The sequence below is a fragment of the Macaca thibetana genome, chromosome 1 (genome assembly GCF_024542745.1).
Source record: "Macaca thibetana thibetana isolate TM-01 chromosome 1, ASM2454274v1, whole genome shotgun sequence".
NCBI lineage: Eukaryota > Metazoa > Chordata > Mammalia > Primates > Cercopithecidae > Macaca > Macaca thibetana.
Genome location: NC_065578.1, coordinates 55694226 through 55715546, shown reverse-complemented (window position 1 = coordinate 55715546; position 21321 = coordinate 55694226). Strand labels below are relative to the sequence as shown.

Below are 21321 nucleotides of genomic sequence, written 5' to 3'. Positions count from 1 at the left end.
CCTAGATTTTCTTCCACAATCCTTATAGTTCGGGGTCTTACATTTAAATCTTTAATGCATCTTGAGTATGGTGAAAGGTAGGGGTCCAGTTTCAATCTTATACATATGGCTAACCAGCTATCCCAGCACCATTTATTGAATAAGGAGTCCATTCTCCTTTTCTTATTTTTGTCAGCTTTGTTGATCAGATGGCTGTAAGTGTGCGGCTTTGTTTCTGGTCAACGACAATGTCTTATCCTTCATTTTTTCCTTAGGCTAGAACATAGTAGCTGGCACAGAGTAGGTACTTGTTAAATACTTTTTGATTGAATAGATGACTGAAGAGTCTCCCCTTTAGTTTATATGCAGAAGTGTATGTGTATATTATGTTTCTATGTGCGAATATGTATATGCACTTGTAAATATATTATGATTAGATATCCACGCAACTTTGTGTGTCTGTGTGTGTGTCTAAGTATACATGTCTATGCATATGTTCACTCTGCTTCTCCTGAGTGGGTGACACAAACTATTAGGTGGCATTTGTGGAGATGCTGCATGCAATGTTTGTGGTGAAAGTGGAGAAGGGAAATAAAGGATAATTGCCACTTTAGTGGCCAAACCATGGAATATGTGGTCCAAGCAGCTCTCATTCAGAAACTCTTGCTATGGAAGGTGCCTGTTATGGAGGTGGGGGGTGCAGAATTATTTGTATCTACATAAACACCACACTGCTCTTGGGTTCAGGGTGTTGGGAGGACAGGGTGGAATGAATTTTGACACAAATAGACAGCCTTGGTGGACAATGGTTCCCATAGACCTGATCTCTTCAAATCCAGTTAAAATTTATGTGCCCAGTTTTCACTTTTCATTTTCTCTTTAATCCTTTGAGGCCAGTTCCTGCTGCACACAGGGGTCTCTCACTAACCCATTAAGTCTCTGCCTTCTATTTCTGTGGGTTTTTCCTCTCATTCTCTGGCATGTGTGGGCAAATGGAAACTTACTGCTGGCACTCTCTCTTTCAGCTTGATTCATGGGATGCTGTCTGGGGGTCCACCACCTTTATTGGCAGAGGGGTTTCATGCCCATGATGTTATGTCTGCTCAGTTGGAAAACTCCAATATGAATCAAGACATCAGAGGAAATGCGTGGTGATTCTCCAAGAAGACAAGCTCATGAAGTCATCATCAGTGACGGCAAAGGAAATTAAGGAAAACCAAGGTCAGAGTTATAAGAGTACAATCAGTGTTTGTTATTCATTCATCATTCATTCAATAGAAGTTCACTGGGTCCTACATTGAGAATTAGGCATAGTTCCTTCCCTTAAGAAATTTGCAGTCTAACCAGCAAGACTGACTTATGGACAAAAAGAAAGACAAAGGTAAGCCTAGGATGTTATGAAACACCCAGATAAGATGAATCTAAGATACAGGAAGATCAGAGAGGAAGCAAATTGCACTAATAAAGTGCATGGGCTTAGAGTGAGATAAATTTGATTTTAAATCTCCTCTCTACCACTTAACTACATAAGCCATTCACTAATTGAGCAGCCATTTCTTCAGTTGGACATTGGACATAATACCTACACAGAATGGTGGTGATGATTAAATAAAGTGAACTTTTTAGCATAGAAATTAACTCACTGCAAGTACTAAAATATTTTATTATATATTTTGTATAGACAGTGCTTAATGTTAAATTTTGAAGCAACAAGTAGAAATTGGCTAGATGAAGAAAATGAAGCATGATGTTCTAGACAATGAACACAACATCGTCCAAAGGTCTGACACATTCATGAGCTGTTATGCAGTTTGAGGTGGTTGAGGTAAAGGGCTCAGGTGCAGAAGTGGTAGAAGCTGATGTCAGAGTAAACAGAGGAGAAATCATGAATTGTATATATCTATCTAAGAAGTCTGAATTATTTTCTGAAAACTGTATTTAGAGATTTTAAAAAGAGAATCACATGTTTCGATTTGCATTTTTTAAAAGTTACTTTGAGGAAACTTGGCAAATTTACCAAGAACCTTTGATCTTAATTTTACTTCTAGGAATTTATCATAAGGAAATAATCAGAGATTAAGAAAATAATTGTGTACAAGAATTGAAACATTTTATAATAATGAAATTGTAAACAATTTAAATGTTAACTAATTGGGAAATGATTAAATGAATTATGATATAGTCAATTGATGTAATATTTTAAAGAGTTCAAATGTATTCAACAACATTTAAGGGTATAGGAAAGCATTCATGATAAAATGTCAGCAAAAATTTTAAAGCTTCAATACAATGACCCAGTTTGGGTTTAAAAGAGAGAAAGAAAGAAAAAGAAATATCTATTTGCACAGCCAAACTATTAGAAGTAACAGTACAAAAAATTTTTTAAACCTGTAGTTACTTCTGTGTAGTGGAATTATTGGTGATTTCTTTTTTTTTCAAAATTTTTCTGCATTTTCCATATTAGAATTAATGTATAGCTTTTACAAATTAATAAAATATTTTTTAAAGTGATCACCCTGGTAGGTGTTATACAGAATAGTTGAAAAATGGTTTACATAGGAGAGACAGAAAGAAATGAAAAATTAGATGACTATTGTAATAATTCAGCGGAGAAGTGATGAGATGTTTAGTCAAGGCATACCCAGAAGGTGTGGAGAACTAGATATGGATTCTAGAAATATAAAGAGTTAGAATTGAGAAGACTATTGGATACAGGTGAAAAAAGAACAAATCAAACACGTTGCCCATGTTTCTGTCTTGTCTCTCTCCTAGACTTGGTGGAGTTTGTACTGATCTCACAGAGAGAGGGAAAACAGGGAAAGGGTAATTTGGAGGAGAAAGTGGTAAGAGATCATTACTACTTTGGATATGTGGGATCCTAAGGTGGACAAATCTGGTAAAGAGTTGGATAAACAAGTCTGAAGTTTATTATTCATGTATTCATTCAAATATATGTATTGACCATCTAGCATGTGTCAGACAAACACAAATTCCGAGTTGCATTTGGACACACTGCAACGTACAAAAGAGAATAATGCTTGCATTCCAGTTTGGAGCTGGAACTTCCAGCTCACAATAGACATCTGGGATGGAGATAGGCTTTTTGGAGTCAACAACTCAGAGATGGTAGGGGGAGATAAGCCTTGAGAGGTGGATGAAACAGATGGCCCAGTATGGGGGTGTAAAATGAGAAGAGTGGGTTTAGTTTGGATCAAGTTCAGACAGGCTATTTCTTTTCTGTAGCTCAGAGGATTGAACTGCTTTGTTAAATATCTGCAAACCCCTTAACTATGATAACTACCTTCTGATTATACTCAACTCCCAACCTAGCTACCCCTTCGGTGAGAGGTGAACAAATCACTGTCTCTCTCCTAGACTTTGTTGCCACATCTCCAAACTAAGAAAACGATAACTTTTACCTGCTTCAATATGATCTTCCTGCCTCAGGGCCTCTGCACGCTCTGTGTCTTCTGCCTAGCATGCTCTTCCCTGTGACCTTCCCTTCCTCCATTCCTTCTTGTCATTCATCTCTCTGCTCAACGAACACTTCTGCAGGGAAGAGTTTCCTGATCTTCCCTCTATAAAGCAGGATGAACCCAAGCCCCTATGACTCTAGCACCCTATTCTAATAATTTCTCCTTGTGATATTTCTCTTATTATTTTACTTACCATTGGTTCTTCTAACCCCCAACTAGAATGTGTGATAAGAGTATGGATCCAGCTTGTTTTGTTCTTTGCTTTAGTTCTGTCTCCTGGAACAGGGCCTGACACATAGTAAGCAAGAAATAATTTTGGGATTATTTTAAATTTGAATTTTGAATTATTTGAATAATTTTAAACAAATGAATCCAGCTTTAGGAGTAAACATTAAAAAACAATTATTGAGCATTTGTAGGTGCCAAGCACCTTGCTAAAGACTGATGATATAGAACAAAGTCACAGTTGTTTCTTATTTGCAAAGAGCTTTACATCTCACGAGAGATACAGACATATATGTAGCCCTTATAAGGGAGCCGTTATGAGGGAGTGAGTTGGTGCAGGGAAGGATCTCAAGATGTGCTTGCATTCATGGACTCTGGAACTAGATAGTCTCGGGGTTCTAAGTTGGAACACTGGGATTTGGGATTAAGGAGCAAACTTGATATTCTGACCCACGGGCTCGTGTGATGAATTAAAAGATGGGACAGGAGAGTAAGTCTCCTTTTAAATATTTGCTAGATTGTGAGCTTTTTATCTTTCGGGTTCCCATTGTCCATTCAGAGATGTATATACACAAACACAGTAGGTACTCAGTAAACATTTGTTGAATAAACAAAAACCTCATTTCAGAGTGAAATAAAATTCAGACTTGGTGTACACATATAACAGAGTATCATTCAGCCACAAAAAGGATATACATTTTGACACATGTTACTCCATGGATGAACTTTGACAACATTATGTTTAGTAAATTAAGCCAGTCACCAAAAAGACAAATACTATATGATTTTCCTTATATGAGATATCCAGAACAGTCAAACTTATATAAACAGAGAGTAGAATGGTTGCTGCCAAGGGCTGGGGAAAAGAGGGAATGGAAAGTTGTCATTTAGTGGGATTAGTGTTTGAATTTTGCAAGATAAAAAATTCCCAGAGATTGGTTGCACAACAATGTGACTATGCTTAACACTATCCAACTGTACACTTAAAAATGGTTAAGATGGTAAATTTTACGTTGTGGGTATTTTACTAAGCTTAATAATAATAATAATGATAAAATTCAGAGTGTGTGGCTGATGATTTAGCTGCACCTGGATCTTATATGTAAATTTATATTGAACAGTTTTAGATACAACTTACAAATGTGTGTTAAAGTACACAATTTTTCTTTTTTCTTTTCTTTTTCCCCTGCGAGACAGTCTTGCTCTGTTGCCCAGGCAGGAACGCAGTGGCGCAGTCTCAGCTCACTGCAACCTCCGCCTCCCGGGTTCAAGCAATTCTCCTGCCTCAGCCTCCCGAGTAGCTGGGATTACAGGTGCCTGCCACCACGCCCAGATGATTTTTGTATTTTTAGTAGAGATGGGGTTTCACTATGTTGGCCAGGCTAGTCTCGAACCCCTGACCTCGTGATCCGCCCTTCTTGGCCTCTCATAGTGCTGGGATCACAGGCATGAGCCACCACGCCCGGCCAGAGTACACAATTTTTCAAAATTCTCTTCTGCAGGCAGGTGAACCATGCAAGTTTGAAGCCCCTTAGCATAGACAATTCTTGAAGAGCTGTCCTATAAATGGGGGCTGAGAAATGGGTAAGTAGCTGGAGGAAGAAAGGGAGCCAAAAGAGACGCTTGTTTTTGGTTAGCTTTTGTTTTTAAGATGGTAGAAATGATAGTGTCTGTGCGCTGAGGAGAATGATCCAGACAGAGGAAAAGTGATGGTGCAGGAGAGAAGAGCTCTGGGAGGGTTTTCAGAGCTGTGAAGGGCTTGGGCGTGGAATGCAGGTGGAGTTTCGGCCTATGTGGCAGGGCAAGACTGCTTTCACGCGAAATCACAGGTCAGAGGGCAAACAGGATGGCCAGGGGGCAAGTCACGCTACAAATCAGGTGGTTGCCTGGGGGAAAGCTTGCAGAAGTTCTGACCTGATTGCGTCTATTTCCTCAATAAAATAGCAACAAGGTTAGCAGCAATGAGGAAGGATGGGGGAGCAGAGCGGGGAGCTGAGAAAAGAGAAAATGTAAGATATTTGTTTAGAAGAGCGGAAGAGAATCCGCTGGGAAAACATAGTAGGGATGTAAGTCAGCATTAACCACCCATTAGGGGTTGGTGTCAAGAATGTATTGGGAATAGTCAGCAAGGTGTGCCTTGCCCGGCAGGCGCAGGTGAGCGTGGACAAGAGTTGAATTTACCCTGCTTTTTGTTTGGCAGGTGCGTACACCTATGAGTTCGAGTGGCAAGGAGTTTAGACCGAATAATTAAAATGACGGAGCATGGACTTTATGCGGAGGAAGCAGAGAAGCCGTCGGCAAAGGGATGAGTGGGGGGCAGTGGAAAGGCGGGTAGGATCAACGGATTGTTGTGTCCTATGGACTGTCGAATGCGGCGGCTGGAGTGTTGACTTTTATTTTGTAGATTTCAGCATATATACATGTTATGTTACATAATATGTTACATGTTACATAATATGTTACATATGTTATATATTATATGCATATATACACACACATATTCCCAGAGGAAGTTAAACTTAACCTGGTCCCATACTACACATATAAAATCTGTATATACACATATGCATGTATACACACATAGACTTGTATACACACATATATACGTTTGTATATATAAAAATATATACACGTATTTTTAATTTCATATATTTCCCCTCCCCTCCAAGAGCCCTTTCTGACCCCTGACTCCCTTCTTTAGCAGGCCCCAAATGGTTTCCGTGGGTGGAACATTTCGCTGCGTTTCGGAGGACATCAGCGCACGTGGTTTCTTCCTCTGCCGCCGCGGCCCACTTGATCAGTTTCCTCCTAGTTTTGGCCTGGGGCCCTCCCGCCCGGACTCTGCCGGGTCTGCGGGTCGGGGCGGTCTTTTCACCCCGGAGGAGAGAAAGCAGAGGTAGGAAGCTCGCGCGCTCGGGCGGGGCCTGTCCACCGAGCCCGGCGAGGCTCGGAGGGCCTCGGAGGTGGACGCGCCTCGGCTGTTCCTCCTCGGCGGGGGCTGCTCCGGACGTCCCGCGTCTCGGGCCTGGGATTCAGCCTGCGAGGTGGGGGTGGCCGGGGCAGCGGCTGCCGGGAGGGGCTCATTGTTCTGCCGGCCGCTTTGACTTCATTCTCTGCTTTTCATCCCAGGCCGGGACGGTTTAGAATGCAAATGCGGGCTGCTTTTGTAGCTGTGCGTTTGTCTGGGAGCCGTGCGTTTGTTTGGGGTGAGATCACAGCAAAAGGGTTTTGTTTGGCTTTTTAAATTCTGGGGAGAGCAAAAGAAACTGGAGGAGCGCAGAGCGCGGAAGACCTCCCCGGCGGGAAGGCGGGGCAGGCACGGGCCCAATGGGAGCAGCTCTCGGCTTCTGCAGGCCTGGTTTGGAAAGGAACCGGGTCAGAAGGGTGTTGAACATTAACTCCTTGTGGCCTGGCGGATGGGGAGTTGGGGGTTTCCAAACTGCTCACCACAGAACACGCAGCCCACTAACACTGTATTTCGTGCTTCCTTTGTGCCACACCCTGGGGACATTTCCGAAGAGAAAGGTGACGTCCAGTCCTTTCACGTGACTGCATCTAAGTGTCCTCTGCCAGCAGTGGATATTCGGGCACTTCATCCTCACGACCCTGTGTTGTAGATATTACTGTCTCCATTTTGTGGATGAGGTAATTGAGACTTAGAACATCATCCAGATAGTATGGGACAGTGCTTTCTTGAAGCTCGGATATGCTTTCAAAGCCCAGGCGCTTTGTTACTTGGGGGACTGACCAGGCCCTCAAGGAGTACCCAGCTTGGTGAGCAGGGAAAGAACGAGGTAAACTAATGCAATGGTAAGTCAAATTCAGAAGAGTGGTATCCAGGTAAATGCTCTGAGCACAGGAAGAAGCCAATGGGGTGGGTGGGTGTGTGTGTTTGTTTGTTTGTTTTTGAGGAGTCTCGCTCAGACTGGACTGCAGTGGCGTCATCTCGGCTCACTGCAACCTCCGCCTCCCAGGTTCAAATGATTCTCCTGCCTCAGCCTCCTGAGTAGCTAGGATTACAGGCACATGCCACCATGCCCGGCTAAGTTTTGTATTTTTAGTAGAGACTAGGTTTCACCATGTTGGCCAGGCTGGTCTTGAACTCCTGACCACCTGCCTTGGCCTCCCAAAATGCTAGGATTACAGGAGTGAGCTACCTGTGCCAAGCCTGTTTGTTTGTTTTGAGATGAAGTCTTGCTCTGTCTTCCAGGCTGGAGTGCGGTGGTGAGATCTCGGCTCACTGCAACCTCCACCTTCCGAGTTCAAGTGATTCCCCTACCTCAGCCTCCCAAGTAGCTGGGATTACAGGCGTGTGCCACCACACCCAGCTGATTTTTGTATTTTTGGTATAGACAGGGTTTCACAATGTTGGCAAGCTGGTCTTGAACTCCTGACCTTAGGCGATGCACCCTCCTAGGCCTCCCAAAGTGCTGGGAGGCACCCGGCCTGTTTGTTTGTTTTTGAGTGACTCAGGGAAATATTCCCATAGGAAGTTAAACTTAACCTGGCCAGAGGATGAGAAGGGACTAGGTTTTCCACAAGCACTGCTAGACATATCAGATCCAGGGAGCAGTAGGTTCAAAGCGGATTCTGCATCAGAATCTCTGTACACAATTCTGGTACACAGAATGCAAGAACTAGAAGGCCCTTAGGAAGCTCCCACCCTTTCATTTTACTGAAGACATAAATGGAGACCCAGAGAGGGTAAGTAATTATTTAAGATCACAAAGCAAGCAAGTGACAAAACTGGAACTGGAACCCAGGTACTCTACCCTTTAATCTGTGGTATTTGTTAACTCAGTAGTCACACATACAATGTAAGCGAGTTCACACTTGTGTAGCACTTCACAATGGGCCAAGTACTTGATATACTTTCCTCTCTTTTAGTCTTTGTAACAACTCCATGAGGTAACCACTATTTTAGAAAGGAGAAAACTGAGACACAGAGAAGTAACTGACTCAAGATCACACTGCAAATCACGCCTCAGAGCCCATGCCCTTTCCTCCTCTGCCACAGTGCTGATAAGGAGGTAAGGAAAGAAGGGAGGCCCAGAGAGGGCAGTTAACAATTTTAAGATCATAAAACAGGCAAGTGAGGAAAAGCGATTTCAATGTAGAAATTTTGACGCCTGTATTCAGATGAGGAAACGGAGACTCAGAGATGTCCAGTGACTTGCCCAAGGACACAGTGAGAAAGTGGTGGACCTGGCATTGGAGACTATACCTGGATTCTTTCCACTCTGTCTAGCTCAGCCCCCACCTTGGATGGAGAAGCAATCAAAGCCCCCCTTCTCTTGGTATCTTTCAAATCTTTTACAGATAGCCGGAGTCCTGGTCCAGTTGCATGTTCAAATCTCCTTCGCCTCCTGGATGATAAATTACCTATGTAAATGACTCCTGTGTGAATAGCCGGGCAGGGATCAGAACTCCAGTTTCCCTGCTGCCAATGTGGTGATTTTCTATACTCTTCGCTTTCTCCTGTGCAGCATAGCATCAGGGAATCTGGATCACATTATCCCCAAGAGACCAAAATGTGAGTTGCTTTTGGCTCTTGGGGTCTTTTAGAGAAGCCACGTGGTACAGCAACTTTTTAGGTTTGCAGGATCAGAACTGAAGGGGCAAAGCTGGGTCAGAACAGCCTGCATTGGAGGCATGGGACCTGCTTAAACTTAGTTAGCATGCCTGTTTTGTTGTTGTTGTTGTTTGTTTGTTTTTGTTTTTGTTTTTGTGATGTAGTCTTGCACTGTCGCCCAGGCTGGAGTGCAATGGACTGATCTTGGCTCGTTGCAACCTCAGCCTCCCTGGTTCAAATGATTCTCCTGCCTTAGGCTCCAGAGTAGCTGGGATTACAGGTGCCCACCACCACGCCCAACTAATTTTTGTATTTTTAGTAAAGACCGGATTTCACCATGTTGGCCAGGCTGGTCTCGAACTCCTGACCTCGTGATCCACCCTCCTTGGCCTCCCAAAGAGTTGGGATTACAGGCGTGAGCCACTGCTCCTGGCCCAGCATGTCTTAATTCTGGGTGAAGAGTGACAAGCAGACAGAAATGAGAATTGAGGTAGAAAAATGAGTCTCCCTAAATATTTCTGTATGCCCTCACTGACCCGGCGAGTACGATGCATGAGAGTGTTCAAAATTAATTAAGTCCATCTGACTTGTCTTCACCACTAGCTAAGGTGTCTCTGAGGACTTGACTTCCAGAAGGAATATTTGGAAGGAAGATTTCCACTATGGAAGAAAGCTCTAGACTAGATTTCAGGAGATTTAGGGGGCTCAAGCCAGCTCTGCCACTTACTGGCTGTTTGACTCTGGAAAAGTCAGTTCACCTCTCTAGGCCTCACTCACCATTCATTCATTCATTCACTCTGTCATTCAATAAACATTTCTTGAACCCCTCCTGTGGGCCTGGCATGGTACTGATGCCTGAGAACTTCTAACCAGACAGCCCCTGCCATGGAGGAACTCACCGCCTTGAGAGGGAAACAGACAAGTCCAGAGATTGTGAGCGGACTCCAAACTATTCTGGGGTATGAACACAGAACCCCGGAGGAACTTGTCCACAGGACCACAGCTCTGATGGAGCTTTTGTGAAAATTTGAAAAAGACACCCCTTTTTGTGGGTGACTGTAGCTTCATGGCAGGATGCCCAGCTTGGCAAGCAGAGCACAAGTGGAGATTTTTTACCCTTAGTTGTCCCCTAGGCTGGGTGCTCTTGCCTGGTGAGGCATCTGTAGCCCAGAATGTCAAGATCGAGACATAAAGGTCCAATAGAGGCTAAGGTGGAGGAGCCCACTTCAGGCTGAGGAAAAAACGTGTAAAAACTGCAGGCTTGGGCAGGAGTTTCTCACACTTGGGCACCTGGATGCGGTTCAGTGTGATCACAGTCAGTGGCATATGGGAAAAGTGAAGAGAGATGAGATGAGGAAGATTGACAAGGGCCATTTATTACCCATTCACTAAATAAATAGGTATTGAACATCATTCCATGTTGAGCGTTGTAAACACTAGGGAAATAGCAGTGAACAAAATAGACAAAATCTTCTGCCCTTGAAAGTCTCACATTCTGGTGATATCCTGATAGGCCTCCAGCTATCAGAAGGGCATATTAATTTCTGCCCAGTGTTCCGTCTAACATTGTATGAGTCCCCAAATGAGATAATGAGTGTAAAATCTCTCTGAGAACTGGGAACATCTGGATTATTCGTATGAATAATCACTTTTAACTTTAATCTGAGTGACCAACATTAATGCCTAAGAATTTGGAAGCCTGTTCTTGACACCAGGCACCTACCTGACCCTTCCTTCTGGGAAGAAGACACCTTTGGCCATGATGCTACGGGAACTGTCTGGGTCAGCTGAGATGGCTGGCGGGCCCCTGACTTCCCTGGCCTGTTTAGGAATTTACCAGCACATTCTCAGGGTATGGTACCTGCTGTGGTTAAAGGCTCTTTCTCTTCTGAGTGAAATACGGATGGAGATAAGACAGTCATTGAAAAATTATGAGCAACAGGGAAGCTCTCTCTGCGGGGTAAAAGTGGGTTGAGGGACTTGAAGAAACCTTGTCGGGTTGTTTTCAGGTTAGGCGCTGGGTCTGGCTTGATCAGTAGGTCTGATTCAGGTGAAGGGCTGGTTTCTAGGCGTGGGGAACTTGGCCTCCCCCTTACTGTGAAACTTCGGGCAAACCACTTCCCCTTTCTGAACTCTAGCTCCTTCCTCTATTAACCAGGAGGCTGGACATATTTGAACTTTAACAACAGAGCCCTTTGAACTCTCCTATAAAACCCTAGTGTATACATTAGATTAAAGCAGTGGTGCTCTGGTTGAGGTGAGGATGGGGACCCAAGGTTCTCCTTCTTCCGCCTCCACCTTGTCCTGCCTCCTGCTCTCAGGACTTCTGTCTCCACCAGATATTGCCCTGGAGTCACTGAGAAATTTCTTTTAAAACAATTGGATTAGATCATTTTTTTTTCTTTCTCTAATCGAGTTCCTTGGGCCTTCAGGCTCAGGGTAGGGATGAGGGCAATTTAAAAGTTCTGCAGTAATTTGTACCATTTTGTGTTTATGTTGAAATGATTACCCAAACCCCTTCTCATTCAATATAAAACAATCTGAATTATTTAGAGGACGCTTCCCCTCAATTTCCATTTATAGACATTAGGTTTCAGCAGTCCCATTTGAATTTGTATTTATGGCTCTAGCAGCACCATGAAAACATCTGGAATATTAGTGTTTAACTTTTCATGTGGTGCGTTTCCCAAATTGGGGAATTGGAGAGGTTTTTTTTCTTTAAAAGGAATGAATTTGTTAGGAGACAATGGCATAAACAAGATAGGAATTGATTTCTCTCTCAAATATAAAGTCGAGGTAGGTGGTCCAGAGCTAGAACGATGGCTCCACAATCATCAAGGCATCCTCAGGGTATAGTACCTGCTGTGGTTAAAGGCTCTTTCTCTTCAGAGTGAAATACGGATGGAGATAAGACAGTCATTGAAAAATTATGAGCAACAGGGAAGCTCTCTCTGCGGGGTAAAAGTGGGTTGAGGGACTTGAAGAAACCTTGTCGGGTTGTTTTCAGGTTAGGCGCTGTGTCTGGCTTGATCAGTAGGTCTGATTCAGGTGAAGGGCTGGTTTCTAGGCGTGGGGAACTCGGCGTCCCCCTTACTGTGAAACTTCGGGCAAACCACTTCCCCTTTCTGGATTTTATCTCCTTCCCCTGTTAACCAGGAGGTTGGACATATTTGAACTTTAATAACAGAGCTCTTTGAACTCTCCTATAAAACCCTAGTATATACATTAGATTAAAGCTCCACAATCATCCAGACCCCTGCTCTTTCCCTCATGTTGCTCTGCAGTGCTCAACACTTGACTTCCACCTTGTGACCCAAGACTGCAGCTCCAGCTCCTGCCCTCAAGTCTGCATTCCATCCAGCAGGAAGGAGGAAAGGGGGAGAGCCTACTGTTTTCTTTCAGGGACAGAAGTTGCCCAAATCACTTCTTTTCACATCCTATAATTTGGTCATATGGCTGCACCTAGCTGCAAGAAATCTCTTCAGCTGAAAAGTCTTGCGACCAGCTAAAAATTGTATCACTAGTAAAAGAAGAGAACAGATAAAGGGGGCAAATAGAAGTCTCTTCTCCAAGGTCTGTCTGCTTCTCAAGCTTGAGAAACACTTATTCCTACCATTCTTTCCAGGTATGAGATTCTGTGATGTGAGTAGAATCAAGGGCTTAAAGCTGAAGGGGATCTCAAGAGGTTAGCTAATGCAGTCTCCTTCATCAAATGGTGAAGATATTACAGATCCATTTTGCAGATTACTGGGGGTCCAGAGAGGTGCAGTGACTTGCCTAGGGTTAACTCAGTCAATAAATAGCAAAGGGAAAGGTGAATCTTGTGTAGCTAATCACAGGAGTGGTGGAATTCTTTGGGCACCTGGACGGGCTCTTATTTCTGTTTCTTTTATTCTTATGAGGTCCTGGCTACTGCTTTTTGGACTATACTTTGCAATTATACCATCATTTGAGGGATAAACTGGACTCTGCCCTGGTGATTAGGATATTCTGAAAGGAGCACAAGCTTTGAAATCAGACGTAGCTGGCTTTGAATCCTCGTTCTGCTTCTTACTATCCGTGTGGCCTGTGTGAGACATTTCATCTGTTGGCTTTAGTTTTCTCACAATTAAAACAAAGGTAATATCCATCTTGTATGTTTCTTCCTTCTGTTTCTTTTTCTACCTTCTCTTCCCTTCCCTTCTTCCCTTCCTTCATTTCTGCTTCTCTCCTTCTTCCCTCCTCTCCATCCTCTCTGCTCCCACCCCACACCTCTCTTCCCCTTCTTTCCTCTCTCCTCCTTTTCTTTCGTTCATGGAATAATATCAGTGAAGGGCCTGGCATGGAACAGAGTACATAGAAGTATAAACCAAAGTTACTTTCCTTCCTTCCTTTCTTCCTTCTCGTTTTCTTCTATCTCTTCCTTTTCTTTCTTTCTTTCCAGTATCATATGGTTTTGTATTTTTTTTCCTACCAAGCTTAACCATAGAACCTAGAAGACTGAATATATTTAGTAGTTGGTATGCCTTAGATTTCCTTCAGAATATTTGGTGCCCGTAAATAGTTTGCCCTGAGTGGTGAACTTCTACTTCCTTTTAACACTCGTGCGTATTTTTTAATCGGACAAGAGCTACAGTACTTGTGGGTTTCCCCCTGTGACTGTCTCATCACTAGACGCTGATGTGGCTATTTTCCCCTTTCTCTACTTGACTTCCGAACTCTTTAAAAGTTATATAAATTGCATGCCTACTATGGGTTTTCCCCCTTGTCTTCAGCTACAATTTTTCTTTGAGCTTGCGGAGGACAGGGAATGTAAATCTATCTATCTGTGTAGCTTAGCTCAGGATCTGGCTAAGAAGAGGTGCTTGGTAATCTGTGCTGACTACATGTGTATGCATGTTACTGCAGAGAAATTGGTCAGGGGAGGATGTATCTGGAGAAGTTATCCATTCCCACTTTCACATTTTATAGATGAGGAAACTGAAGCCACCTGGAGATTAATTTCCTTTAAGCAAGGATCCTCTGTTAAATTTCTTTATATTCATTACAGTACTTGTTAAGAACAGAGGAAGAAAGAAGGCCTGAAAGCAAGGAAGAAGAAAAGAAGGAATAGAAAGAGGAAGGAAGAAAGGAAAAAGGTGGGAAACTAACCATTATTGAGCACTATAAGTAACAGTTTTAATTAAATGCTGTTTCATTTCCTCTTGATAACACACATGTGAAATAAATGTTATTATCCCGTCTTTTGAAGAATGAAATTGAGGCTCAGGAGGTGAAGTCACTTGTCCAAGTTCACACAGTGCATGGGAAGCAGAATGAAAAACTGGAACAAGGTCTGAGAAGTGGAAGCAAGTTCTTCTTGAATCATGAGTCAGTCACTGGCACAGTCAATTGTGAGGATTGATGAACTGAGTAGAAAGCTAAAGAATCCTTTTTTTTTTGTAAATTTTTAAAGTTTTATTTTTATAGATTCAGGGGTACATGTATAGGTTTGTTATGTGGATATACTGTGTAGTGGTAGGGTTTGGGCTTTTAGTGTGCCTATCACCCAAACAGTGAACATTGTACCCAACAGGAACTTTTTCAACCCTCTCTTCCTCTGATGCTTCCCCCTTTTGAAACCCTCAGTGTCTGTTATTCCCCGCTAGATGTTCATGTGTGCCAATTGTTTAGCTCCCACTTGTAAGTGAGAACATGCAGTATTTGGTTTTCTGTTTCTGAGTTACTTCTCTTGAGGTAATTGCCTCTAGCTCCATCCATCTTGCTGCAAAAGACATTCTTTTTAATTGGTGGTGTAGTATTCCATGGTGTATATGTACCATATACATATATTTTTGAGACAGAGTCTTGCTATGTCACCCATGGTAGAGTGCAGTGGCATGATCTCAGCTCACTGCAACCTCCATCTCCCGAGTTCAAGTGATTCTCCTGCTTCAGCCTCCCGAGTAGCTGGGATTACAGGTGCGTGCTACCAGGCCTGTTTAATTTTTGTATTCTTAGTAGAGATGGGATTTCGCCATGAGGGCCAGGCTGGTCTCAAACTCCTGGCCTCCAGTGATCCACCCACATCGGCCTCTCAAAGTGCTGGGATTACAGGTGTGAGCCACCATGCCCAGTCATGTTTTCTTTATCAACTTAGCTGCTGACGGACACTTAGGTTGATTCCATGACTTTGCTGTTGAGAATAGTGCTGCAATAAACCTACAAGTACAGGTACAAGTACTGGGTAGATACCCAGTAGTGGGGTTGCTGGGTCAAATGGTAGTTTCATTTTTGGTTCTTTGAGAAATCTCCACACTGTTTTTCCTAGATGTTGCACTAGTTTACTAATTTCTTCCCTGCCGACAGTGTGTAAGCATTCCCTTTTTTCCACATCCACGCCAACATCTGTTGTTTTTTGACTTTTTAATCATAGCCATTGTGACTGGCGTAAGGAATACATTTAACAACAATCATCGCCAAGTTATATGACCTCAAGAAAGACAGTCGCTGTCTCTGAGCCTCAGTTTCCTCTTTTATAGTGAAAAATGGACTCTGAGTGCCAAGGTCCCTCTCAGCTCTCGGGTGCTGGGATTCGGTGTAACTCTCCCTGAATTCCTCAGCCATCGTGTGAGCCATTTAAAAATAATAGATTCTTCCAGGAGGAGCGATGTCTCTTTAACTAGAATCGTCAAGGTCAGGCCAAGCAAACTTATTTGGGGTTTTTGATGGGATCGCTCTTAATTGATTGGGGTGAAGAGTTCAGAGCTAAGTTGGAGGATTGGCTTTTCAGCTCAGTGCTGGCAGAGACTGGGGCTTGACATGATTTGAGGTTGTCTGATGACAGCAATTCTCTTCAACAGCTGACGGGAGAGGCTTTCGTCCAGAACCCAGCAACACTTTCCACTCCCTGGAGAATAAGAAGGGAGCTGCTGAACAATGAATAAATATGCTGTCTTGGTCACCAGTGAAGCGATGTCAAATTTCTGGGGCTTTCCTATCTTTTTCTCAGCTAACCGCCTGAAGGGTTTTCAGTGTTCCTTGCGTGTATACGTGTGTATTATTCCTTTGTTTGCTTTTCTCTTTCTTTTTTTTTTTTTGAGATTTTTTTTTTTTTAATTCTAGGTTTGAAAACATTTAGGATCATATGAAATTTTGGATTACTTTGCTCTCCAGTGCCTGTGAGTAGTTTTTACTCTTCTGATATTTGTATTTTCTTTCTCCTTATTACTCATTTAACTAAGATTTATTAATAATAGTAAAAGTTAAAATTGGAAGAACTTAACCTATCAATGGATACCAGGCACCATTGTTTCAGATATGAGGAGGTACTATATTCTTTCCATCAGTAAACATTCATTGAACACCCAGCCATTTCTAGACATTATTTTAGACAACAGGCATTCAGCAATGACCAAGGCAAATTCTCTTTCTTCATGGGGTTTAGACTGTGGTGGGGAACACAGACAATATGCAAGTAAACAAATATTTGGTATATTTTCAGGTTACCTAAATATATCTTCAACGCAAAACAACGTTAACATGGCAGGTATTAGAAATTCATTTTTACATATGCAGAAATACCAGCGTGCGGATAATTAACTTCTCTGCCCAAAGAGAGATGAGAAATTGGATTTAAATCCAGTCTTTCCAGTACATACTGAGGCTGTTGAGGCTTTTTATTGTGATACATCTGTACTAAGCCCAGAGACAGATGAAGTATGAAGCTCTAAGGCTTGAACTCCAGGGTGTGCCACTTGCATGGACCCTTTCTAAATTCACTTTATACCTGACTTTTAATCTTTTTCCCAATGAAGGCTCACCACACTTTGTAAGCCTGGGGCAGGGAGGATGGGTCTCGCAAAATCTAGATGGACCCTCACTGAGCTACAGATTCTAAGGCATTCCAGGTTCCCTCAGAAGCCAGTGGAAGAGACAGATGTGAAAACGAATAATTTTTTACTTTCTTTTTTGTGAGATGGAGTCTCGCGATGTCTCCCAGGCTGGAATGCAATGGCACGATCTCGACTCACTGCAGCCTCCATCTCCCAGGTTCAAGTGATTCTTGTGCCTCAGCCTCCCAGGTAGCTGGGATTACAGGTGCCCACCACTGTGCCTGGCTAATTTTTGTATTTTTAGTAGAGACGGGGTTTCTTCATGTTGGCCAGGCTGGTCTCCAACTCCTAACCTCAGGTGATCCGCCAGCCTCGACCACCCAAAGTGCTGGGATTACAAGCGTGAGCCACGGAGCCCGGCTGAAAACAAATAATCTTAATACATAAAAATAAAAGCTATAATAGAAGTGTTACAGGCTTCATTATTCCCCTGCCCTACTTCATATGTTGAAACCCTAACTCCTAATGTGACTGCATTTGGAGATAAGACTGTTAGGGAGATAGTTAAGGTTAAATGTCAGGTTAAAGTTAAGGTCATGTTTAATTTCAATTATAACCCTAATTTAATAGTGCTCTTAAAATAAAAGGAAGAGACACCAAAGACAGTTGCACGAAGAAGGAGGTCCCTGTGAGGACATAGGGAGGAGGTGGCTGTCTGCAAGCCAGGAAGAGAGCCCTTACCAGGAACTGAATTTGCTGGCAGCATGATCATGAACTTCTAGCCTCCAGAACTGTGAAGGAATCAATTTCTGTTGTTTAAGCCACCCAGTTTATGGTACTTTGTTATGGCAGCCCAAGCAGAGTGATACAAAGTGGATGGATTTGAGGATGGGGGAAGCAATTCTGGCAGGGAAAATAGCCCCAGTAAAGGTAGGGAGACTTGAGCAAACATAATATATTTGTGGAACCATAAATAATAATAGTGTATTTTTGTGGAGGATTAAGGCAGAGCAGGAATGGCTGAAAGATGAGTGATGACAAGCAGGCAGGGAAAAGTCACAAAAGGCATGGCATGCCAGGCTGAAGAGGGTGGGCTTTATCTGATAGGTATGGGGCACACCTGATTTGCCTTTGAGCAGAGGGAGAGTCAGGATCCTTATGGTGGCAAAAGGGGTCTGCACGAGAAGAGGGAGATTGATTAGATGACTAATGTAAGAACTCAGGTGAGAAAGTGTGTGGCCCTGAAGTAGGTCAGTGGGGATAGAGATAGGGGTATGTTTTGGAACTAGAATGAGAGCAAGGGAAAGAGAAGGGAGAGAACTAGAACGACACATGGGTTGCTCGTTTGGATACCTGGGGTGGATAGTGCTTAGAATATTCTGACCTATGTCTAAAGTGATTTAAATATATTCATAGAATTCATTTACTTTTGAGGACAAGAGCTTGGATTTCTCATATTTCAAAGAACTATCGGGTGGAGGTGGGCTATTGTCCTAGATCTGCAGGTCAACAGCATGCTCTGCTGTTTGGGAGCCAGCAAAGTTGAAACAGGATGGCCAGGAGGTGTGGGAAAAGATCTACCAGCAGGCTTTCCTAGCAACATTACACTTCTTAATAGGATGCTGGTTTTGCCTCCTACTTTTTTTTATTTCAATAAACCCAAAACTTGAGTGAAGGAGGTTACAATGTCTTGGAGAGAGTTGAAGTCAAACTTGGGAACCACTTGGCTCAGGGCAAAGAACACTTCTGTCTTGACCTGAGTCTTGACCCAACTTGCTGTATGCCTTTGGGTGAATCATTTACTGTCTCTGGCCTCAGAATCATCTTCTCAAAAATGAACCACTTGGGTTAAATGATCTTCAGTTTCCCTTTTAGTGCTAATATTCCATGTGCCAATGTTTAACTAACTTTATAAAAAATGTGCAGAAATTAAGAGTCAGGGAAGATTAAGGTCTCATTTCCAAAGACAATGCCTAATTCATTCCTGAAATGACAAGCTTTAGCTCTAAGTCCCATTTTATCTCAGTCTGGACTCATAGACTCATAGAAGACACTAGAGAAGAGATGATATTTGGAAACCATCCAGTCCAGCCTCTTTATTCTACACTTAAAGAGACTGCCATTGCACTCCAGCCTGGACAACAAGAGCGAAACTCCATCTCAAAAAAAAATAAAATAAAGAGACTGAGAAATGTGAAAAGCATCATCCAAGGTCATACAGCTAGTTAATATCAGAGCCAGGAATCAAACCCAGGTCTCCTGATTAGGGCCACTTGGGGTACATGGCCACCAGGTTATGCCCTGCATGACTCCATACACTCCTGTGTGACTGGTGCTCGCCTGGAGTAGTGTAAGGTGGAGCCCCTGCTCTTGACCCTCATTTTAGCACTCCTCTCACTCTATGTGTCTAATTGTGTAAAGTGCCTCCTCCACCCACTGGATACCTGGGCATCCTCCTTCCTCCTTTGTACCTTCCTGGTGAAATTCTATTGATCCTTCAAAACTCAGTACAAATATGACCTCCATGATAACTCTTCCTTTGGTACATACCTCTGTCGCTGTATATACTTAACATATCACAAAGGAATCGGGTTTTTATCTCTCCATAGTTGACCTAATAAAGGTGTTAACCGTGTCTTACCTATCTTTTTACTTTTGGCATCCTGCCCAGGTGCTTAATTAATGGCCTTGGAATTAATGAGCACAACAGATAAGTGATGGAATGAGTATAAAGTGAGGTCCTGGAAAATATAGACTCAAACAGAAAAGGCCTAGGAAGCCACATCCCATGAGGTGTAAATAAGACCAGGGTTTCCCTCTCATCTGGTTATTTCTTGGACCTACAGGTCATCACCCTCATTAAGGACAGCTCCCCTAAGCTGTAAGCAGGAAATGCCTTGGTATCAGGCCCAATGGCCCATATTGAACACATAATCCCTTGGCCCATGACTCACCAATGGATTCCAGAAGGCACGGTGTGGGTGGCCTTCCTCTATCAATCAATAGTTGAGTGTCCTAGCCTGTGATTGGAGCTCCTTCTTGCCACCCAAGCTTATAGGTCTCTCAGATGCAGCCTGTATGGAGACCTCTGGCCATCAGTCCTGCTCAATTTCTAACCACCCACCAGGAGACGCAGGGAAGCGTCCATAAAAACTAGCTTTTATGACCACTGACACCCCCTTGAGCATGGTCATTATGATTATTTACATTTATGAGACACCCTTGGTGCAGTGGGGGCAAGGGAAAGGCAGTTTGGCAGCCTCAACACAAGCGGATGTTTCTATATAACCCCCGAAGGTGCTCCCTCCCACCCAGATGAGTTCATTTGCATCTACATTCAGAAGCTCATAGAAGCCAGGGCAAAAGCCACTTAATGCATCTTGTATAATGTTAACCCAGGCATTTCCAAGGAAGCTCAGTTAACCAAAAACCAACAGAGGAGATGGGCAATTAATCAGATCTTGAGTTGTGTACTTCTATTGATTTGTTCTCTGAATAAGGTTGATGTGCAAAGTCTTTTATTCTTTCTTTCTTTCTCAGTAAAATATATAGACTTCTGACTTTATGGCAGACCCTGTGTCTGGTCTTGGCATTGTCTGGACAAATAAGGCAAGCTGTGCCCCCAGAGAACTCAAATTTGTGGAGAAAATAGGCATGAAAACAAAACTCTATTATTACAGGTGATGTGTAAGAGCCAAGTTTATAGAAAAGTGGAGGTCTAGAGGAGGGGGTGGTCAAGTCACCACTGGGCAGGGGTAGGCTAGGAAGGATTTTCAAGAGGAAAAGCTCAAATGATGTTTGATGGATGATGACAGTTTGGGGGTGTGTTTGTGTGGACCTTACTGGCAGAGAGAATGAGTAAGCAAAGGTATGGGAGGGTAAATGGTGTGGCCTGTTCAGGGAATCCTAAGCCATGCAGACAGGCTGGAACCCACATTGTGAGGGGATGAGGTGTTGCCCATCATTGAAGAAAGGTAGCCATGACTGCAGCATTTGGAAGCACTGGTCACCTCTTGGAATGCACTCCTCCCTTGTTTTGGAGTGCACTCCCCTCAATGGAGCAGCTCCTACCTGTCTGGATGCTCCCCCTCTGCTGTTTGTACGAGATTGTCTTTCTCTGCCCACTCTTTATTACCAGTGTTCCTCAGGGTTCCCTCCATGATTTTCCTCCTTCTAGACTCCTCTCTAGGAATTTTTCCACTGCAGCAATACCCCAAATGACATATCTCATCCAGATGAGCTCTATCCTGAACTCCAGATGTGTACATGGATCCAG

General features: G+C 43.2%; 1 long non-coding RNA gene across 1 annotated transcript in view; it reads left to right on the top strand.

Annotated features, from left to right (window-relative positions):
- Positions 1-986: 986 nt before the first annotated feature.
- LOC126932791 (uncharacterized) overlaps positions 987-21321 on the top strand; it is a 91991-nt gene continuing 71656 nt past the window's right edge. Inside the window, exons 1-4 of the long non-coding RNA XR_007718325.1 lie at positions 987-1200; positions 6382-6576; positions 14282-14369; positions 16336-16391. This is a non-coding gene — a long non-coding RNA (uncharacterized LOC126932791). The remainder of the gene's footprint in view (positions 1201-6381; positions 6577-14281; positions 14370-16335; positions 16392-21321) is intronic.